This window comes from Ambystoma mexicanum, chromosome 5q (assembly GCF_040938575.1).
Source record: "Ambystoma mexicanum isolate Mex_15411 chromosome 5q, UKY_AmexF1_1, whole genome shotgun sequence".
Lineage (NCBI taxonomy): Eukaryota > Metazoa > Chordata > Amphibia > Caudata > Ambystomatidae > Ambystoma > Ambystoma mexicanum.
Window position 1 is genome coordinate 552,076,116 of NC_090933.1, and position 19,728 is coordinate 552,095,843.

Here is a 19,728-nt window from a genome sequence, read left to right on the forward strand (position 1 = left end):
ACTGAGTGGTTCAGTGACTGGTGCAGTTCTAGAGCAGAGGTGCTTATTTTTATTACGAATAGCAGAATGTTTGCTGAGTCGGCAGGCAATGTCAGGTGAAGTGCAGGCTAAATCGTGTTTTTCTGGTTGAAAGAACGCAAGCTTTCAATGCCGGTGATGAGGTAGTGCAGCATTGGGGAGCTAGGATCGAGTCATTGGAATTGGTGTATTGGTGCATTGTGGCATTAGGCAGGAAGTTAGAAGGCAGGATGGTTAGGTACTCTGGCAAAATAGGTGACGTTCGAAATGTCACCATGAGTGGTGGGCAGCTAGCAAGAACATACTGTGACGTGGAAGCGAGTGGCTGGTGGCTTCCAGCGGTCAGACATGGCCAGACAGGGGTGGATGGAGGGATTGCTGTTTGGCCTTCATGTGTGGCCACCTTCGCCTGCAAGCTCTACAAAACAGGGGCACATGATGTGGCAGAAGGCCAACCTGCTTTGGGAGGAGGCGGGAATTGGCTGTGTTCAAACTGCAAGGTGCTGGGGCACTGAGCTTGTGGCCATGTTCAAGGGTGCTAGTCACACCGGAGAGTGTGTAACAGGCCCATAGAGGTGGAATTTCAAAACAGCATCCATAATTAACAAGGTATTCAAGCACAATTGTGGGGGCACGGACAGGTTTAAAAATGAATTTATGGCAAAAATTTGTGATTTTTCAAATTTCGAATCTAGTAGCCCATCGGGGCCTACCTGCAAGGCTGGGGGAGACAGGACCCTCCCAGGTGCAGAGAGGCATCTTCAGTGTTCTTAAATGCTGGATCTTCATCTCCAGACGGAGGTCGTGGCCAGACAGGGGTGGATGGAGGCCTTGGTGTTTGGCTTTTGTGTCGGGCCAGCCTCACCTGCTGGCTCCAGAATAAAGGGGGACATGATGTGGCAGAAGGCCAATCCGCTTTCGGAAGAGACAGGCATTTGGCTGTGTTGAAATTGCAAGGTGCTGGGGGCAACGAGCTGGTGGCCATGTTCAAGGGTGAATGGCACACCATAGAGTGTGTAATGGGCCCATAGAGGTGGCATTTCAAAACAGAATCCATCATTAATGGGGTATCAAGCCCAATTGTGGGGGCACAGAGAGACTTGAAAATGAATTCATGGCAAACATTTGTGATTTTTCAAATTTTGAATCTAGTGGCCCATCAGGCCCATCAGGGCCTACCTGCAGGGCTGTGCACACAGGACCCTCTCAGGTGCAGAGAGGCATCTCTGGTGTTCTTTGGTGCTGGATCTTCATCTCCACACAGAGGTCCTGGTCAGACAGGATTGAGTGGAGGCCTTGGTGTTTGGCCTTTGTGTGGGGCCAGCTTTGCCTGCCGGTTTGTTTTTGGTGCATACCTACAATTTAACACACATCTAAAATGAAATGAGTTGTTTCAAAGAAACCAATTTCCTTTGGACCCTAATATTGAGTATGTCCTGAAAAATAAGGAAGCACACACAATCAAATTGAATACACATAAGGATAATATCACTGTGTGTGATCTGGTTTTGATAGATATATATGTACATAAGTGGGGGACATTTCAATGGGCAGAAAAGGGTTTGATCATTGCAGGGTTGTCTATGGTTGCCATCTTGATATGCTTTGTGAGGCTCACAATAAAGTTATACATTTGTTCAACTGGGTTGACAGCAATGAAAAAGAAGAAAACACATTTGAATGGGGTACATGTTTTCTACCCTTGGGGGTTAGTTGTTCTGCAGAGTCCCCGTGTTTAATCAGTGTCCGACGCAGAAAAGGGGGGATATGTAGTAGAGGTTATGAGCTAAAGAATATGTGCAGTATATTTTGTTTGTACTGTCCAAAAGGTCATTTAACATTTGGGTTACTAACCCTTAGTATTGGGGACAACAGGAGGGGTGACATTGGTTACTAACACTTAGTATAGGGATGCATTGAGTAGGCTATATTTGTTAGTCCACAGACCCTGAGTGTGCTTATATTGCAGCAGGTGCACAAACACCACTGACTAACATTGTCAGTTTGAGAAAATCATTCAAAATTGAAAGCTGAACAGCAATGCTTTGCAAGGCAAGTTTCATGTGTGATGGTCCTTGACAAGAACACGCTCATTGTTCATTCAAAGACAAATGCAGGAAGGATAGAAGGATGTGAAATGCTGCATATTCACCAGGGCGTAGGATGCCGTGCTAAGCAGTATGTTGTCCAAAGGTCACTGGGGGCTGCACAATTATGTTGGCTGTTCTGGAGGTGGTGACAAATGACTCAATGGAAGCAGGAAGGAGAAATCTTGACAAAAAGGTATAGAAAGTGTACAGAGATACAAGTTAAGAGATGGTTTTCAATGAAAGGTTTAAAAGAGGGAGAAAGGAGGAAGGAGGAAGGAGGAGTCAACTAGCTGCCTGGTGATAGAGAGGCCTTTTGTCTAGCTTTCTGGGAGAGAGAGGTGCTGCTTCTGGCTGGGAGGAGAGAGAGGGCTTCCCTTCATTGGTGACTCTGGAGGTTTTTTGGCTGGGCTGGAGTGCGCTGTAGATACAGAGAGTGTTTCTTAAAGGCCAAATTTGGCATTTGGGGGCAGTTTCTTGGCAGCGAAGGCTAAATCGTAATTTGGCTGCAACAAGGGCCTGGTGAGTCAAGGGCAAGAGGATCATTACGAAATGAAGAGGGCTCTGTGTGAGTATAAATAGGTTAACAATCAATTAGGACTCCTTCTGCAGGGTATTTTAATTGGTAAAGCGTCTGAGTGGGCCTTGTAGGGACATCTTTCGTAATCCTTCTGGCACCAAAGGATTACCAATGTAGCCAGAATCCAAAGTATTAGCTGGGGGTTTCTTCATTCACACAGAGGGGATCAGAATCTCAAAATCACCAATCTCATAATCTCATAATCTGGTTACTAATATAATGTTAGGCAAGGGTAGGGGAGTAACTGAGAGCTAAAACTGTATTCCTAGTGTATTGTTTTCATAACCAAAGAGTGCCAGTTAGAATGGGACATCACTTGCATTTGAATTGTTATGCTGGACCAATGCAACATGCTTGTTATTACATAGTGAGTTTTCCTTTATTCTCACATTGGCCAATGCAAACATTTACTGCAAATGGTTCCATGCTTACCAAATATGAACTGGTTTGATTGTCTTTCTGTTCTTCCTGATGAGTGAATATAAAGGTGTATACATGTGAAAGTGTGTGGTGGTTATTTTTTGTCTAGTTTGTTTTTGGTGCATACCTAGAAGTTAACACACATCTAAAATGAAATGCGGTCATGTCTAGCTAAGATCCTATGTTAAAACTGCCAGGATTTCTCCCACAGACGTAATGAAATATTAGAGTGGATACATAACTATAAGGTTGCTCAGCCAGAAAGAAGGCTCAAATCCCAAATATATCATATAAACCTTCAAACGTAGTGGAATGAGTACCCAGTGGAGTCCTCCTATGTCCTAATTGCTATCTTGTTAACTGAAGACAAATCTGAACACAGTCTGGTCCTCTCTGATATTCCTGAGCGACAATAATGGCACATTCAGGATCTAATATATCAATTTTGGGATGTCTTAAATAGTGAACCCGGGTGAGTGAAAGGGATTTAACATTACATTCGCACACCCCCACGTAAAGTAATTCAATTGAGGCCTTACTGACTTCCGAAAGACATGGAAGGGGGTAGTCCTTGAGGAGGTGGAGAAAATGCTAGCTGCCGATATAATTGAACCATTACAGTCCGTGGTTATCACCAATAGCCCTTGTGGCCAAACAAGACCAGTCATCGAGGTTTTGTACAGACATCCGGAAGTTGAACGTCATATCCCAGTTTGACAACTATCCAATGCCTCGGATTCACCACCTCATAGGACGCAATGGGAATGGGGATCACACAAGCACTGGCACCGTTAACAACCAAGGGCAAGCAATACGCCCAGTTCTTCTTTAATATGGAGCAGAGGTTGGACAGTTTGCTTTTAAGGAGGCAGTTTGTCTCTCAAGAACGCTGTTGACTTTGGGGTGGTAAATTGAGCACATCTGGTGTGTAATGGCAAGTAGTGCTGTGACCTCCTTGTAGAGCTCTTTGAAAAAATGGATGCTGTTGTCGGACTTCAATACATTGCACACGTTCCATCGAGGGAACACTTGCGCACCCACAATGTAGAAAACATTTAGCAATGCATTTGGCATCTGGATGTGCACATGGTCCAGCCTCAACCCATTGTGAGAAAGGGCATACTGTGGGATATATTGACCCACTCAACAGCGTTTCCCCACATCACCAAGCTGCATGTCTGCAAGAAACAGCAAAATGACTGCACTGGCTCCTGCGCGCACCAGGACCTCAAAACTGCATTTCTGCAGCAACAAAAAAGATGGCTGCACCATCATGCCTAGCACACTCCAGGCAAGATTGAACAAGGGGACACACTGAAAACATATGCCAGTGTTTTCTGGAACATATAAATGGAATCAAGTAGAAAGGCAGCACTGCTTTGCGGAAAACCCAAAATTCCCCTTCAAAATGAAACTTTTCACCCTTTAAAAATGCTGCTTTGACGCTAATTCCATCTGTTCATTCTGAAACCACTGTGATTAAAAAGGCCCTGTCATGCCCAGGATATTTCACTGTGCTTCACCAAAACCAGGCATAATTCCTGTTTGACAGTACTAGTCAAACCAACTCTAAGAGAAATCAATAAGCAACTTCACTTTCACAGACACAGACACTCACTCTTCCTGATGTTCCTGCGCTGCTTTCCTGTTCCATCTATCCAGATTCCAGATCCCAACTACAAGGCCAAAACATTGCTGACCCTACTCCAGGGCCCACTGCAAAACCCAAGCATTGCTGATCCTGCTCCAGCAAGGCCTAAATTCTGAAAATCACTATATCCCCAAATAACTGCATGCATCCTGCAAACCTGCCATCCAGCTGATCTTTAGTATCCAGTGACCAGAATTGCCCTTCCAGTCCAGAAGTGCTACCCGGCGACCAGAACTGCTAGCTGTTTGCCAGGCATCCTGCTGTGTATCTGTGCATCCAGAACCTTTGATTGTCCAAAATCCAAAAACCAAAAGTGGACTGTAAATATCATACCTACCCCATCTGAATCCATAGTGTATCTTGTCTTGAATGTGTCCTTATCCCCTTCTCTAATTCATCCTATCCTTATCCTGATAACTCTTCATTTTTGTCTTGCATAGATCCTAAGTCATCAGCGATACAACTGCAGCGTAACTTTCGAGATTCACGGGTGGCGTTCCTCTTTTCTTAGCCATTAAATCTAGTTTAAGGGAGATTTGCCCTTTAATTTTAAAGCTGATTCCTCTTTTCACTGCTCTCTTTTCCTAAAAACGAAACTCACTCTACCTTTCATATCTCTCTCAGTTTACCAGCTAGAGACTTGCTTTCACTTCCATATTGTACCTGTGATCCATAGCTATACCCCAACCAAATAACTGCACTCAGTGTATTTCTCCTGTTATTATTAAAAATCGTTTGGGTAACTTCAGGCGGGAATTTAAAAAAATGAAAGTTTCCAACGTGTCATTTTGCTACAATCTGTTTTAAACTTGCCAACTTGTATGCTTTTGGTAATCCATTCTTTGTGATTGTTAGTGTCTTTGCACTGTTGCTTTAGTGAGGAATTATATTTTCTTCAAGGTTTTGAACACACATTCATTGTTTATTTGTCCATTTCCGTGTGTCATTTTATAACATTGCAAGGGGTTTAAAATCTGTTTTTCTCTCTTATTTGGGGAGGGAAGGTCAGATTTGAATTCTGTTTCCTATTTGTCATTCCTGATTACCCGCTGCTTCTGATTAACCACTCAGAATTGATTATTTGTGGGTTGAGGGAACATTGCAGGGGGAAATTCCAACTTAAGTGCTATCTGTCCTGAATCAAAAAGTGCTCATTCTGCTGTGCTGTGTATATGTTCCACTAGAAAGTCAAACCCAGTGCATTGCTCACATTCTCATTGTAATTATCACCCCATTGGTGATTGATGCCCCATATTAAAAAGTGCATGATTTCTTTTGAATTTTAAAATAGATATAGATTGTATTTTACCAACCAGCCTGGTTCATGGTCCATTGTGTACTGGTGTGTTTGAAAAAGGGGGTGTGATATGTGTGGTGTACCATCTCAATATTGAATCGATATAAAAAGATAAGCATTTCAGTTGTGCGCTGCATACTGTGCCGAGACCAAGGTGTGTTGCCTGATTGAAATCCTTAACAATACTACAACGATCAAATATCGGGAACCATTGCATCTTTCCCCCATGTCCGCATTGTCTATGTGTAGCTCACGGAACAGCCCAATAGGATGGGGCACAGAGCCTTGTAATGTCCAGTGCATAATGCCAGTGCTGAAAGTTTGGCATGTGGTGCAGTGTACATTCATGTTTATGTGGTGCTCTTGAAATTTTGGTATAAACCAATCTTCTTATATGTTGGCTGCAATGTGCTGTTTTGTGTTGTGGGCTGGTTGGTATAGCTGGTGTAAGGCTATTGTCAAGAGCTCTAAACACATAACTGCTTTGCAAGTGCACTCTTTTCTCCATACTAAGTGAGTAGGAGACTGTTTACATCCCCTCTTTGACCGCAGTTCCTTTTCTTTGTTTGGTGTCTTGCACTGCAGCTCGATGAGCATTAAAATAGGCAATGCTGCATGGTATGCGTTGTTGGTTGTGTGTTGGTGTTGTTATGACATACTCTGAAATTACTGGGACTTGATCGAGTCCACCATTTTGGCTGCAGAATCCGTGCAGTGTTTCCTAATGAAATTTCATCAGTGTTATTGATGTGGCAGCGCATTTGAATACTGCTACCACAGAGGGTTGTGACAATGTGGAAATCAATGTATCTAGCAGTGTGGAGTGTTGTACTGGGGAACCATCTGCTCTCCGTAAACCTCTTCTCTTCCATCATTGCAACCCGGCATGCACTGTTGTAGTGACGTATGGCAAGTCAGAATAAATGGTCACGTGGCATCCTTGTGATGAATGTAGTGCCTTGATAAGCGCCACAAGCTCTGTCGCTTATGCTGAATAGTTCATGGGTAATCTTGTCATCACTAGTGTCTCATATTCTCCTCCCTTGAGGCACACCACGCCGTGCCTGTATGCTTTGTCCTGTGTCCTGGTCAAATGTCGCTGAATCATCAACATAGAGTACTTCTCCCTCCTCTAAAGGGATATCCTTTGCTTTGTGGATGTCATCTTCTTCCCCTTCATAAGTGGCACAGTCGTATAGTTGCAAGTCTTTGTCTGTACAGACTTCTGTTAGGAACATGACGGGGTTCACTTCTTTTGCATCACACAAAATGAATGTTTGGACAGGAAATCATAATCTCATATGCTAATGCTCTCTGTGTGGTCAGGGTGGATTCTGATCTCTCTGAAATGGCGAATACTGAATGTTCCATGTACAAACTGACTGAAAATCCCATCACAATTGTGGAACTTTTTTCAATTGCGAAGGCAGCTGCAGCAAGTACTTGTTCACATGCGAATTTCCCTTGCATAACTGTATCAATCGTACCACAGTAGTAGGCCAATGGCTTGTGGGCCATTGTACTTTTATGGGTCGGCATGGCAGTCATAAGTGTGCTGTTTGAATGTTAGAGTATGTAGAATGCTTGTTTATAGTCTGGAGTAGCCAGAACTGGGGCTGTGGATATCACTTCTTTGAAATCATTGAAATGTTGTAACATATCTGCTGTCCATTCGAGTTTGTGATTGCATTTTTGTGCTTCTTTGAGACCGTCTAGGAGTGGCTTTGGGTATGCTGCATAGTATAGAAATCAGGCTCTGCATTAATTGCACAACCCAATCATCTTTTGCATTCCTACACTGTCACAGGTTTTGGTACGGAACGCATGGATGCCGCTCTGTCTGGTATTCTTTTTTTTGCCATTTGCTGACACTAACTAACTCAAGTACAGCACTTCCATTTGGCAATACTGGAATTTGGCCCTATCCACCTTGTACCCATTTTGGGTGAAAAGTTGTAGGAGAGTAATGAAGTACCTGCTCAGTGTCACTACACACAAGCAAGTAATCTGCATACTGAATGACCATGCTGGGCACTTGGATGTTACACAGTTTGGCGTGTTTTATTCTGTTAAAGGTGCTTGGACTTGCACACTAACATTGGGGTGAAGGAGTGTGCTTGTAGCACTTTATGCCATGGGGAAATGCAGTGAGGTACTGTGAGTTATGGTTTATTAGGCGGTCACTCTCAACATAGGGAGTTCCTTTCCCCCCGATGATGGTGTTAGCAGATACAAATTTGGTTATGCCTCAAACCTGTATAACACCAATCAGCGGGATTTCTTTTCACATTAACAAAGGTGCTTTCTGTTAAAGGTGCTTGGACTTGCACACTAACATTGGGGTGAAGGAGTGTGCTTGTAGCACTTTATGCCATGGGGAAAGGCAGTGAGGTACTGTGAGTTATGGTTTATTAGGCGGTCACTCTCAACATAGGGAGTTCCTTTCCCCCCCGATGATGGTGTTAGCAGATACAAATTTGGTTATGCCTCAAACCTGTATAACACCAATCAGCGGGATTTCTTTTCACATTAACAAAAAGGACACTTTGAACAACGCCCAGTGATTTCTTGGTTTATCACAATGCTCTTCTCTCCCAGCAACTCCCACTCCCAGGCATCAGTTATATATGACCCCTTAGTTTGAAGGCAAGATACAGTGAGTGGGAACACAGTAGGAACATTGTTTTGGCTTCCTATTTGAAAGGCAAGGTTTGTAAAAGGAACTCAATGGAAAAATTGATTTTGGGCTTTTTATTTGAAAGGCAAGGTTTGGGAAAGGAATTCAATGGAAAAATCGATTTTTGGGCTTTGTATTTGAATAAAATACAAGGCTTTGGGTTTCTGATTAGGGGTGCAAGTGAATAAATGGGATGTTTTGTTTTGCACACTCTACATTCACTTGAATGGCAGAGTTTTAAGGTTACTTGTTTTGCGATTATGGACACCCCCCTTCTGCAAGGAAGTCAGGGGTTTCAGAAAGTTAGTGTCACCCATGTTCTTTATTAACTATGATGGCTATAACACACTAGGTATAACATGTGTTAGTTTTGATTGTAACAAAACTCATCCCGTGATCTTTTCCATATGGGAATTCATTGAATTACCTTTAATTAAATGTGCAATGGGTCTACACAGTTTTGCCCCCCCCCCATCCGCAATTAAATGGACAGGATTAAGGCAGGTAGTTGACAATACAATTCAATTTAAATGAATAGGGTTTTTTTCTATGAGGAATTTATTGAGATATCTTTTTAGTTAAATATGGTCAGGGTCTACCCAGTGTTGCTCACCCCCCACCCCCCACTAATGGAAAGGGATTAAGGCAAGGAGCTGCCCACATGCATGATAGCCTTGGGATATATCTACTTACATGGGAGATCTCTGATCTTAGCTCAAGAGGCCAGCTGGATTTCAGACCCTCTTTCAGCAATAGGTAGGCAGCTCACACCTCTGGTCTCTATTCACAGCAAGGTCCCTCCAGCCAGATTGTAAGTCCCTCTCTCAGATAGGGCTCCCAGCTTCCAGGCAAAGGTCCTCGGCAAGTGTTCCAGGATCTCCTGTCTATATACTCTCCTGGGTGTCAGCCCTCCTTCTGTCAGCTTGTTGTTGTTGTCAGTCTGCTCTCCTCTCTTGTTTTCCCTTCTTTCTCTCCCGCTTTAGATTGAAAACTGCTATTATACAGTTCTGATGACACTTACATATTATGAATATCCCCATGCCATGGATTGGACATCTCTCTTTCTCCCCCTCCCACTAATCCACCCACTGCCAGCTTATAGGGCAAGGAGTTTAGAGGTATGTATTATGGCTAATGTGGAAGAAGGAAGATGAATCATTTAAAAATTTCATGTTTTTGCATTTTGTTTTTTATACAAAATCTCACTACTTGTCAACTACCTTCATTTTTCAGATAACGGCATGAACATATATAGTTTTCAATTCTACGTTTTATGGCGAATCAAGGAATACATATTTTATTTCGGCACCACCTTCCTGGGAGGAGCTATCATTTTTTGTGGTTTGCTCCTGAGCCGAAATAGTGAAAAATATCCCACTCCACTATTCATACATTAATTTCCCATTCAAGCAGTTCACATACCTTTGAATTCCTCTGAATTATGAGAAGGTCAGGATCATGGTTTTTGTTCCTAACTCAAATTCTATACATCACAGAACATTAAGAGATACATAGGACTGATAGCATCCTTAGATCTTTAATATGAGTACTGGATGAGCTCACTGCGATGCATGATTCTCGTTTATTCAACAAAATAGGGCGCAATGTTAATTAATAGCAATGCCTACATATGGAAGGTTGTAGTTTCATATTCCCAACAAAGCCCTTCATGAGTTTCATTTCTCCCTGGTCACATGACATGGACATCTGCCATTAAATGTCTTCAAAGGTCACTGTTCGAAGCTAATGCTCAGTTAATGGGGAGGCCTGTCCTTAAAGGTCATTTCTGCTGGTCATCTTATCTGTACCCTCCAGAATTCTGATCTAATTCTTTATATTTCTTTGTATTTTAAACTGAAAACCAGGCCTTCTTTTCCTGGTGGGCCCACCCATAAGATCTTGAGGTCAAAGATTCAGTGGCACAGAACTTTCGGTCCATTGGGGACAGCAACCTACATACATAATTCTATCATAATAACATTTTAAATTGAAAAGATGTCTGTGTCAATGTGACATGTTGTACTGCATCAGGCCCTGCTGTTTATAACTACAATACAATATTTAAACAGATATACGTTCACTTTTGGTATGATTCACCCATAGGCCACAGTTAACATAGGATGTTTTTGTTCACTTCTACAACAAGTAGGCATTTACATTTAAATGTCAGTGTATCTGTGCAAAGTAAGTGTCTTTCTCTGGGTCAAATGAAATATGTCACTTGGGTTCACTTTTTAAATGTAAGGCACAATTCCACCTTTGTGTTTTTCAAATGCACAGCATTTCAATGTATCTTCTCTCATGTGTACTTCAACAGTTTTGAATCTGTCAAAATGTGCCTTTTCACAGTTTACACAGTCAGCATCCTCAGCACCACATGTCTTTTTGGAATCCATTGGACACAGTTAGCAATATTACAGTTCTGAGGCAGACTCTTCTTCAGCTGAGTGCCTTTCCATTTTGATAAAGTTGAGGGAGGACCTTTCGTGTTCCTTCTCTAGGCCTTGTGTTGGAAAGAAAGTGCCACCCATCTTCATTCTTATAATGGGGCCTTGCATGTCCTCTCAATTCCTGTCACTCTGGGGATGCATTTTCAACCCACAAAGGGTATATAAAAGAAGGCGCTCTTTAATTCGACCACTGTAAAGTGGGTCGCTTCTTTAGGGATGCTGCACAAAATGCTAGCCAGGGTTTCAAACTACAGGAAATTCTTTCTGTACCACATCATTTAGGGGGTCTACATCCTAGATCAGTCTCCAATTTCCCCTGTGGCTTTTTTGACAGGGTAGATCCCCGTATTGCACGGTGAGGTGGACTGGTCTATTATCCCTGAGTAGGGTCTGCATTGTATCTTTTATTCCCTGCTCGCCTCCCTTGATAATTGGTACTGTTTTACTCAGCCTTCAGTGTAATGTGTACTGGGGCCATGTCTTTTTGGAGCCCTATGTCATGAGGGTTGGTGGTCCATAACTGTGCGGACACTCACTCCAAGTCTGCCTAAATAAAGGGAGGTGGTGCTGCAATAGCCATTAGGGGGCACTGCACTCTGTACTGTACCGTATTCTCACAGGGGATGCAGATCTCTAATGTTATCTCTCTGTCATTGTCATTATTTTTGAAAAGTTCTGCATCTGTTTCTTCTTTGAGGGGTATGGTTGGATCGATGCATAGTACAGCATGCCATTCACACCCTTGCCTGTCTGTTCCGAGGACAACCACTCTCTTTCCAGATATCACTAACCCATGTAGGTCTAGAGACAATATGGTACCTGCCACCAATTCTGGGGATACTACAGGGTGAAAAATGAAATTGGTTGGCATTCTCCAGAAGGCCATGGCAATTTGTGGCACTGCCTCTACAAGTACTGTTGTGCCGTAGATAAACATCTCTGGGTCTACAGGTATTCCTCAAACCACCACCTCACCTACCATGGTGTGTATTATCACCATCGCTCTCATTGCGCATATCCCTGCCGTGGCACAGACAATGCTGTGATCAGTAAGCAAGATTGTCATGTTCAACTTGCTAAGCAGATCCCTGATGAGCAGGTTGAGAGAACTGTCTCAGAGTACAATAGGGGAGAGTGCACCACCTTCCCCGCGCCTTTACATCCAAACCATTAGTATATGGAACCATAGAAATAGCACCAGAGAACACCTATGTGTCAAGAGTTTTGCCAGATAATGGGAAGTCCCTTTCACTGATGCATGATTTCTCAGCACCTGAATCCACCATAAAAATGAATTGCTTGTTTCCTGTCTCTGCCCCTACCACGGGTTCATCTTCAGGGTTAACGGTCATTGAAAAGACCAGACATGCAAGAGCTCTGTGGGCTGTCCTAATCAGGGTATGTATTTGTCCTTAGAAATGAGAAGAGGTTTCCCCCCACCACAGTTGCGCCTCAAAATGGTGCAACTGTACAATTTGGTGTTCCATTAAATGGGTTTGTGCTACCTGCCTGTTGGAAAGTGTTCTGGGGTTCATATTTTTGCATTGCTTGCCGGTGCTGTAAGGGTGGACCTGAGATTTGTGGGGGCAGCTGTGTGTATGCCTGGTGTATTTCATGGGGTATGGAGGTCATTCTGGGCATCAGCCTTTAGGGGGTCCCTTGGGGTTGAGAATCATAATTTTGTTGACCATAACTATACCCGAGTAGCTGTCTGCTTCTACATTCCCCTGAAAAATTCCCCCATTTTCCACAGTTCTAACATTGTGTAGGCCCCATCCCCCCCTGGGTCCCATTACTCCAAATCCCCCTCCCATCGACCCTTGGAACCCACCTCTTCCTTGCTGCTCACCTACTTGCCACTGTGGGCCAGGGTACAGTGTGTTCCCGTCCCAACTGTCCTTGTCCTCTTTCTGACCATACTACGGCTAATCTGGCATTCGTGAAATTAGGGGTGTGTCCTGTCACTTCTGTCTGTGCTAGCGCCAATACTGATGCCTCCACAGCTTTAGCTCATTTGTTTTGTACTAGTTTAGTTTCCTCTGCATGTCTCCTCTGAGTTCTTTCCTTCTCATGCTCCGTTATTCTTCTGCAATAGTGCAGTTTTATGCTCTGTATTTCCGGCCACCCCTTTGCTTCAACCCCCACAATTGTGTCTAGTGCCTTTTGCACCTCTTTGGGGTAGGCCCTTTCTAACAATGAAGTAGAAAAAGGGTACTGATTGATCCCAAGCATTACCCATTTCTGTTCTCCACATCTCCTGAACCTTAACAATGAATTGAGCGGGGTCTTCATCATCGCTGATAGTACATTGCATTATTGACTGTAAGTTGGGTGTGTCAGGGAATGCTCTCTGTATGGCGTCCCATTATTTCACTCAAATCTTATTAAAGGATGCTCCATCATGTGCATCATTTCCCAGAGTTACTCCCGGGTACCCTGCTTTTACTACACACATCAGCAGCCTTATCTCCGATAGTAGCTACCAATAGGCTTTTGATGTCTCCTACTGCAAGGGGCACTCCTGCTGTCTGTTTTTCAAATGTACAGATCCAATTGCCCATGCCCACCGTTAGGTGCTGGGAGTGCTTTTATTAGGTTGTTTTTATCCATCTTTGCCCATGGCAAATAGTGAGGCCGGCCGGTCTCTCTATGTATGAGAGGCATTTGCATTCATACGTTGTTCCCCTCACTCTTCTTCCCACTTCCCTTTTTCCTTGCTATCACCATCTGGCCAAACCTGCTCCTTAACCTCACATCCCATAAACTTTCCACCCCAGGAGTTTGGTCAAGTGCTTGTTCTGCCTCTTCATCCTCGTCATCCTCAAACTCATCGAATGAACTCCACTTGTCAGCATTGTCATATCCTAGGCTGTCGGTCCGTTCGCTTACTTCTCCATCCTTTTCTACATGCACATTTGTCATGGGTGTATTTTCTATCCTGAATAGGAAATCTCCTGCTTTCCATTCATCTGGTGCCTGTTGTACATGTCAGTCCACTTTCACTTTGTTTTGCACTGTTCACCGTCTATACAATTCTGCTCTTGCTGAAGCCAATGCCACTTCTAAATACCTCTTTTTGACATTAGCATGTCCTGGGGCATCCAGAGGGGAAACATATAGGGGTGGTGGGGCTGTTGCTGCTTTGGATACATAGGTTGTGGTAGTATAGCCTACAGCAGGTGGGTTGTCAGTGGGTATATCCCTCTGTGCTCGGTCGCTGCCCCACGCTCTCATCCTGGGCAATCGCCCTTGCTACCATCCTGTCTGTCCTCTCCCTTACACTCTTCTGTGTATTTGAACATCTTCCAAAGGTCTAATATTTTCTTCTTTCTTTGTAATTGTTTACCCTTATATTTGGCTGGTAGGAATATGGACATATAGCATACTCTTAATATGGGAGCCCTGCTCTGGCCACGAGCAAGGAATCCCCCTCCTCTTGTTTCTGTCACCCACTGCTTATGGTACTTCTCAAATCAGTCTCTGTACAGTGGTAGGACCTTACACATATACTCTACTGGGGTTTTTCCACCCATGGTAGCGGTGCTTGCGCCCTTATTGTCCTTATACTTTGCTTGTGCTAACATACTGAACACACTGTTACTGTTTGTCAAAAGACACAGTTAATTTTCATCCCCTTCCTTCTGTCAAAAAATACAAAAAATGCTGCTTCCACCCCATCTCTCTCTCCACACTGCCACTCACATACTTCATTCACCCTACACAAAAGAAACACAAATAAAACAAGCTAAAATAACAAGAACTACTATTCCCGAGCTTTCTAATTATACAGGGCTACTATGAATTTCCTTTCTCCTCTGTTACACAGTATAAGTGGTGCCACTTTCTCCCCTCACTCAGGGAGGTTTGCCAGCATTCCATTTTTCATTCAGTAATATTCTCCTAAAGAAATTGTATAATACCAAGAAACAAAACAAACCACATACAGGCCACACCCACAATTTCAATATCCACGCATTCATACTGCTTACACTCTCCCATACATTTATTCCTCACTTGTTATCCCTTGCAAGGGTATACGGACGTGCGCATGTTCACCTGAACTCCTCGGTCACAGGGTTCCAACAACATCGGCCTGCACTTCCCCTCGGAGCCACACCCAGCTCCAAAGAGCAAACAGGAATTCTGCAAAGATGGCATCTGAACTGGTGAAAACGTATTTTGGGACTGGTCACTGTAGGTGGGGGTCACATCAGGGTCACTAAATGATGGCAGCCCACAATTGCTCATGCCAGAATAAATACAATCCGCTAGGGAAAAAAGGCGAAGAGATTCTTGCAAATATAACAAGTTTTAATTACACAAAAAAAAGGTATACCAGCAAAGAACTCTGCTGTCCAAGAACCTTCTGCCAAAAAATGGTACAAGCAGAATGTTATAAGGAAACAAATCATCATTAGTGATGTAAACGTATACAGTAAAAACCTGCATGGCTGGTTGATGAGCCCTTATACATGGTCAGCCTGCTCTATAGGAGATGCCATGCCATTGGCCCCAGCCCCGCCCATCCATCTTCCATCACGCGGGGTCTGCTAGGCTCATCATCTCCAGGGAACCAAGGTCCAGTTGCCAATGAGGCGAAGTATGAGACAATGCTACTCTACCATCATGCCATGCACCTGGGAGGCTCGGGGACTGGCACAGTGGGAGTCTTAAGGTCAGGCTAACCCACACATCTTTCACTCATTCTGTATCACACTATATCCACCTAAGGCTTCCACCCTCACTTTGGACTATAATTTATTTCTCCCTGTACCTCGCATTACAAATCTTTTATGAAATAAGATGGAATGGTTGTGATCTTTTATGGCCAGTGGGTTTATGGTTGGTGGTCTGGGGTCATCTGTTATCGTGGAATTCGGAGGTTTGGGACTGGGGCAGTCATAGAGGCTGTAACTCATAGTTGGATGGGTGAGGGTCGGGCCTGTGCTGCCTGGCTGTAATAATAGTGCATGCCAAGGCACCTGGTACTGTCTCATGGCCTTGTGGAGCACATTCCTTCTTGGGATAACATTTATTTGGCAACAGTTGTAGAACAAAAGAGAGTTTCTATGGAGGCTAATAACATGGGTCTGTATCCCATCAGCGCTTGGGTCTATTCAGGATCTTCATTAGATTTGTGATCTGTGTCTACCGCACAGCCGGCAGACCCGAATGCTTCTACCATAGCTACAAAATGGTGCCTGTTTACATGCAAGCACTACGTCTAAGCATCACATTTCAGATAGTATTGTGTCCGTGTAGGGTCTCTTAGCATGTGCCTCTCCCCCGAGCAACATCACAAGTGTCTTCATGAAATTCACCTTACCCTAAAGTGCCTAGGGGGGTGAGATAGGTTCATCCCCTTCCCAACAACACGAACAGATGAGACATTTCAGAAGTGAATCCTTGAGCTGCCATGATATTCTAAGAGCCTCATTCGTCATGTGCCTGTTGACGTATTCTCAAGTTTATAAAAACTTGCAAATACTTGACTACTTTAGCATAACTAAAGTATTTCACTTTTTATGTTATTACTTGTAGCGCAAACATAGCTCAAGAGCAGTGGAGTGCTTTACAAAAGGATTGTTCCAGAATTGGTCTAGGCATTTTCAAAAAGTAATGCAGTACCCTTGGTGTAGGGAAAGAGGGATGTTTACTCCTCTGGCAGATATTGTTGAAAAAGCCATGTTTTTAGTGTTTCGCAGAACTGGCGGATGGTAATGGCATTCGAGCTCTACTGGGATTGAGTTCCAGATGGGCAGTAGAAGGATTGCTCATGATTCTTCTTTTTGCGGACTAGCTTTGAATCCAACCTTTTGATAGTTTTGGTACGTGAGGTGTGAGATCATCCAGAGGTGTGGGGTTTAGCCGTCAAGTATGCTAGTGTTCCGTTCGAGACTGCTTTATAGGGGATACATGCAGTTTTGATCCTTGCAAGGAGGGGAGCCAGTAAAGAGTGTGCAGTGTTGGAGAGATATAGTTACATATGTTGGCACCTGTAGTGAAGTGGACTGCAGCGTGGCATGCTGCTTTGATGAGCGCCAGGTGTGGGGCTTGAAGCCCAGTAAGGAAGGCATTTCCCCCATCAATGTATGAGATAATGAGAGCTTGGACGTCCATGCGGAATTCATTCAGGTGAAAGTAGGGTTTGATTATGCAGAGTGTGTGGATCTTTTGGAAGGAACGGCTACTGTCAACAATGAAGCCCATGGATTTCACTGAGTTTCACAGGTGAGAGGTTAATCCTTCTAGGAACATGTCATTCAGCCATTGTTTCATGAGTTGTTGTTTGGTGGAAGGACCAATGAGGACAAATTTGGTCTTGGTCGGTTTCATTTTAAGGGAAGCGTTTGACATCCATGTTTGGATAGTAGCCAGGCATGCTTGGAGGTGAGAGATGTCCTGGGGGCCACTGACCTTAAGGTACATCTGAGTGTCATCGGCATAATGAAGCAAGGCTAGGTTGGGGTAATTTAGGATAGCTCCCAAGGTTTCCATGTATAGATTGAAGATGAATGGGGAAAGAATGGAGCCTTGGGCGACCCACACGTGACTAAGTCGGTTGTGTCTGAATCAGCCAATCTGCATGACCTGGTGACTATGTTAGGATGCAAAGTCTTTTAGCACATTTCCAGAGAAGTCCATCCTGTTGTGAGGATGGAGAAGAGTAGTTGGTGATCAACTGTGTCAAAGTCAGCTGAGAGGTCTAAGAGTACTAGGAGACACGAGTCCCCAGTATCCTTGATGCTGAGCGCATCGTCCACCACTTGGATGGTTGCAGTCTCAGTGCTGCATTTGAGCTGAAGTCAGACGGATAATCGCAGAGGAGGTCTAGCTGATTGATTTTGTTAAGATGTTGGGTCGCAACTACTTTCTCAGTAAGCTTCCCTATGAAGGGGAGGCTTGTGCTAGTTGTATAGTGGATCAAGCAAGGGTTTTTTGATAACAGGTCGTATGAGAACTGCCTATAACACATCTGGGAATGCACCTTCACTGAGGGAGTTGTTCACAATACCGAGGAGTGTGTTATGTGCTGAGCTAGTGAGTTGCTTAATGGGGAGGCTGGATGGAAGTCGCCTGTGTAAGTAGTTGGTTTGAGTGAAGCCAGTGTGTCTGAGAGATCCTAGGGAGAGAGGAGGGTGAAGTCTGTCCAGGAGAGCAGTGCACAGGGGTAATGGCTAGCAGAGCTCTGTCTGGATTTGAGGAATCGATGTGACCTCTGTTTATTTCCATTTTTTTCTTGAGGAAGCTGTTTATTCTGTTGCAGCTCTCTTCTGAGGCTGACATCTCAAGAAAGGTGTGGGCTTGGAGCAGAGCTTGACTACTTCGAATGAGGCCTTGCTCTTGTTAGAGGCTGCCTGAATGGTGGGAGTGTAGTAAGTCGACTTCGCCTCAGAGCTAATGTGTCTGCCTTGGGTAAACTGGGATTTTAGGCATGAGAGATCATCTAGGATGCTGTCCTTGTGCCACTGCTTTTCAAGGGATCTGATATAGCATTTATTTTCGGCAAGCTTGGGCGTGTACCAAGGGGCAGACGATTTGACATTGGTGTGACTTTGGTATCATCCCGTTGTCTTTTGTGGAGCAACATAAATGTGTATATTACCCTTGGCTGGCAAGGTACAAGAAAAAAGAAGTGTGTGTGTGAGGGTGTGTCTGTGTAAGGAGACATAGGGTGCCTTTAAGAGGTATTGGTGTACAAGTATCCAGCAGAAATGTGCGTGAAATAGAACTGCTGGCTTTCTGCCCTGCACATTTTCAGAGGAAACGTTTGGGGAAGTTCGACCAGCATTGCTGACAAGTGGGTTGCAGTTTCTGAATTCTTCTGTTAGGGCATGCGCCACAGCGTGCATTGCACCATCCACAGTCCTCTGCATGGCAAGAGGATGCTGAATGTCCATCATCCCATGGTTTATGAACGTGTCTTTCACAGACTGTTCATTTGTTCTGATACATGCTTACACAATGCTAGAATGCACAGGCGAAAGGGATCATACGTGTGTGCGGTATGCAGGGGGTCCTAACGTTTCATCCACATATTCAGAATTACAAAAAGAGCCGCTCCGCAGATTTCTGCCCCTAATGTGATGCAACAATTGCGGAAAGAGCCTTAAAATGAGCACAGACATTCCTGTTCCCCTTCATCCTTGTTAATTTGCTTGCGCTGGGGAATGCGGGAGAGGGGGAGGCGAGATGAAGGGTGGGTACCGCACTGATACTGGTCAGCAACATTACGTGTCCCTAAAGGGGAAAAGAGATGTATGTCCGCACTCACGACGAAGAGGGCAATACATATTTCACACGGCAGTCGCTTTACTTTCTTAAAGGACACATGTACAACGCGTGCTAACCCCCTTGGATGTTTTGCTATGCTATGCCAATGAACAATAGAGGTGAGGCAACGTGCAATTGTATCACTGTCAGCTCAGGTTTCACACACACCAGAAGCACGATGCTTGAATTACGGTTGCTATGGCTGCTAACGACAACAGCTGCCAACGCCCCCTCCGTCGCTTCTGCTAGAAAGTGCACGTGAATGCGCGCGCGG